This window comes from Colletes latitarsis, unplaced genomic scaffold, assembly GCF_051014445.1.
Source record: "Colletes latitarsis isolate SP2378_abdomen unplaced genomic scaffold, iyColLati1 scaffold0049, whole genome shotgun sequence".
Taxonomy (NCBI): domain Eukaryota; kingdom Metazoa; phylum Arthropoda; class Insecta; order Hymenoptera; family Colletidae; genus Colletes; species Colletes latitarsis.
Window position 1 is genome coordinate 25587 of NW_027488399.1, and position 4414 is coordinate 30000.

A 4414-nucleotide genomic window follows, 5' to 3' on the forward strand; every position below is an offset into this window, starting at 1 on the left:
CGATCGCTCCAGGCTGTTTTTCGTCAATAACTCGAAAACGAGCACGGTAACGCTCATTTTCGCCCGTACGATACTTGTACCGTTTACCGTTGGCTACCTGGTAGATGGTTTTTTTTTTTTTTATCTCGAAGTTTGAGAGCTTTTTTAATTTTTTCAACAAAAACGAGCACGTGAACGCCAATTTTCGTCTATACGATTCTTATGCAGTTTTATATTCTCTACACGGTCCAGTGATCGTTTTATTTTTTTGTCGAATTTTGAGAATTTTTTTTTTTTTTTCTCGAAAACGAGCTCGACGACCTGCACTTTTGACGACGCCATCGTGTTCCCCGGATTTTTTCCTGCAAGATAGGGTGGCGATTTTTTGTCCTACGACGATTTTTGACGCCGGAGCGATGATTCGGAGCAGAGCGGACTTAGAAACTTTCGCGCGTCGACCGCCGGACCGATCGCTCCAGGCTGTTTTTCGTCAATAACTCGAAAACGAGCACGGTAACGCTCGTTTTCGCCCGTACGATACTTGTACCGTTTACCGTTGGCTACCTGGTAGACGGTTTTTTTTTTTTTTATCTCGAAGTTTGAGAGCTTTTTTAATTTTTTCCACAAAAACGAGCACGTGAACGCCAATTTTCGTCTATACGATTCTTATGCAGTTTTATATTGTCTACACGGTCCACTGATCGTTTTATTTTTTTGTCGAATTTTGAGAATTTTTTTTTTTTTTTCTCGAAAACGAGCTCGACGACCTGCACTTTTGACGACGCCATCGTGTTCCCCGGATTTTTTCCTGCAAGATAGCGTGTCTATTTTTTGTCCTACGACGATTTTTGACGCCGGAGCGGTGTTTCGGAGCAGAGCGGACTTAGAAACTTTAGCGCGTCGACCGCCGGAGCGATCGCTCCAGGCTGTTTTTCGTCAATAACTCGAAAACGAGCACGGTAACGCTCATTTTCGCCCGTACGATACTTGTACCGTTTACCGTTGGCTACCTGGTAGATGGTTCTTTTTTTTTTTATCTCGAAGTTTGAGAGCTTTTTTAATTTTTTCCACAAAAACGAGCACGTGAACGCCAATTTTCGTCTATACGATTCTTATGCAGTTTTATATTCTCTACACGGTCCACTGTTCGTTTTATTTTTTTGTCGAATTTTGAGAATTTTTTTTTTTTTTTTCGAAAACGAGCTCGACGACCTGCACTTTTGACGACGCCATCGTGTTCCCCGGATTTTTTCCTGCAAGATAGGGTGGCGATTTTTTGTCCTACGACGATTTTTGACGCCGGAGCGATGATTCGGAGCAGAGCGGACTTAGAAACTTTCGCGCGTCGACCGCCGGACCGATCGCTCCAGGCTGTTTTTCGTCAATAACTCGAAAACGAGCACGGTAACGCTCGTTTTCGCCCGTACGATACTTGTACCGTTTACCGTTGGCTACCTGGCAGATGGTTTGTTTTTTTTTTATCTCGAATTTTGAGAGCTTTTTTAACTTTTTTCTCAAAAACGAGCACGTGAACGCCAATTTTGGTCTATACGATTCTTATGCAGTTTTAGATTCTCTACACGGTCCACTGATCGTTTTATTTTTTTGTCGAGTTTTGAGAATTTTTTTTTTTTTTCTCGAAAACTAGCTCGACGACCTGCACTTTTGACGACGCCATCGTGTTCCCCGGATTTTTTCCTGCAAGATAGGCTGGCGATTTTTTGTCCTACTCCCATATTCGTGTCTTTTTGCTTAACGAAATCTTTTATATACTAATAACTTTTTAATAAAAAAACGTGCGACGGCAAAATCCGTCTTAGAGTCACTGGGGTGGTGACATGACAAAATATGTTAAGATCAGCCGCCCCTATGCGTAAAGTATGTCGTTTTTCCATTTTTTCACCCCGGAGCGACACCAACATTGTGTTGCAATTTTAAACCGCGCGGTTAAACGGCGGGCCAAACAGTCGCTGGTTTATGCAACAACAACCATCAAACTAGTAGGAGAATACACGCCCGTGATAGTATAGGAGATTCCCACTGTCCCTATCTTTTTTTTTATCTCGGACATATATATACCGGCTTATCGTCAATAACTCGAAAACCAGCACGTTAAGGCCAATTTTGGTCTATACGATTCTTATGCAGTTTTAGATTCTCTACACGGTCCAATGATCGTTTTATTTTTTTGTCGAATTTTGAGAATTTTTTTTTTTTTTTCTCGAAAACGAGCTCGACGACCTGCACTTTTGACGACGCCATCGTGTTCCCCGGATATTTTCCTGCAAGATAGCGTGTCTATTTTTTGTCCTACGACGATTTTTGACGCCGGAGCGGTGTTTCGGAGCAGAGCGGACTTGAAAACTTTCGCGCGTCGACCGCCGGAGCGATCGCTCCAGGCTGTTTTTCGTCAATAACTCGAAAACGAGCACGGTAACGCTCATTTTCGCCCGTACGATACTTGTACCGTTTACCGTTGGCTACCTGGTAGATGGTTTTTTTTTTTTTTATCTCGAAGTTTGAGAGCTTTTTTAATTTTTTCCACAAAAACGAGCACGTGAACGCCAATTTTCGTCTATACGATTCTTATGCAGTTTTATATTCTCTACACGGTCCACTGATCGTTTTATTTTTTTGTCGAATTTTGAGAATTTTTTTTTTTTTTTCTCGAAAACGAGCTCGACGACCTGCACTTTTGACGACGCCATCGTGTTCCCCGGATTTTTTCCTGCAAGATAGCGTGTCTATTTTTTGTCCTACGACGATTTTTGACGCCGGAGCGATGATTCGGAGCAGAGCGGACTTAGAAACTTTCGCGCGTCGACCGCCGGACCGATCGCTCCAGGCTGTTTTTCGTCAATAACTCGAAAACGAGCACGGTAACGCTCGTTTTCGCCCGTACGATACTTGTACCGTTTACCGTTGGCTACCTGGTAGATGGTTTTTTTTTTTTTTATCTCGAAGTTTGAGAGCTTTTTTAATTTTTTCCACAAAAACGAGCACGTGAACGCCAATTTTCGTCTGTACGATTCTTATGCAGTTTTAGATTCTCTACACGGTCCAATGATCGTTTTATTTTTTTGTCGAATTTTGAGAATTTTTTTTTTTTTTTCTCGAAAACGAGCTCGACGACCTGCACTTTTGACGACGCCATCGTGTTCCCCGGATTTTTTCCTGCAAGATAGCGTGTCTATTTTTTGTCCTACGACGATTTTTGACGCCGGAGCGGTGTTTCGGAGCAGAGCGGACTTAGAAACTTTAGCGCGTCGACCGCCGGAGCGATCGCTCCAGGCTGTTTTTCGTCAATAACTCGAAAACGAGCACGGTAACGCTCATTTTCGCCCGTACGATACTTGTACCGTTTACCGTTGGCTACCTGGTAGATGGTTCTTTTTTTTTTTATCTCGAAGTTTGAGAGCTTTTTTAATTTTTTCCACAAAAACGAGCACGTGAACGCCAATTTTCGTCTATACGATTCTTATGCAGTTTTATATTCTCTACACGGTCCACTGTTCGTTTTATTTTTTTGTCGAATTTTGAGAATTTTTTTTTTTTTTTTCGAAAACGAGCTCGACGACCTGCACTTTTGACGACGCCATCGTGTTCCCCGGATTTTTTCCTGCAAGATAGGGTGGCGATTTTTTGTCCTACGACGATTTTTGACGCCGGAGCGATGATTCGGAGCAGAGCGGACTTAGAAACTTTCGCGCGTCGACCGCCGGACCGATCGCTCCAGGCTGTTTTTCGTCAATAACTCGAAAACGAGCACGGTAACGCTCGTTTTCGCCCGTACGATACTTGTACCGTTTACCGTTGGCTACCTGGCAGATGGTTTGTTTTTTTTTTATCTCGAATTTTGAGAGCTTTTTTAACTTTTTTCTCAAAAACGAGCACGTGAACGCCAATTTTGGTCTATACGATTCTTATGCAGTTTTATATTCTCTACACGGTCCACTGATCGTTTTATTTTTTTGTCGAATTTTGAGAATTTTTTTTTTTTTTTCTCGAAAACGAGCTCGACGACCTGCACTTTTGACGACGCCATCGTGTTCCCCGGATTTTTTCCTGCAAGATAGCGTGTCGATTTTTTGTCCTAGCTCAATTATTAAGGAAGTTACGGTTTCTTGATTTTTCGGTATGTTCGAACTGGTCTTTTAGGCGGGCGCTCGGTCGCGCGGTGCTTTCGCATCGACCGACGTACCGATCGGCGGCGACGGTTTTTCGTCTATATCTCGAAAACTAGTACGCTAACACATATTTTGACCTATATGATATTTGTTCAGTGTAATTTTTTCTATCTGGTAGGCTGGTTTTTTTTTTTTTATCTCGAATTTTTTGAACGTTTTTGTTTTTTTCTCGAAAACTAGCGCGACGACCGATATTTTTAACTACGGTTTTGAATTCGTCTAATTTTTGCCTACAAGATAGCGTGTCG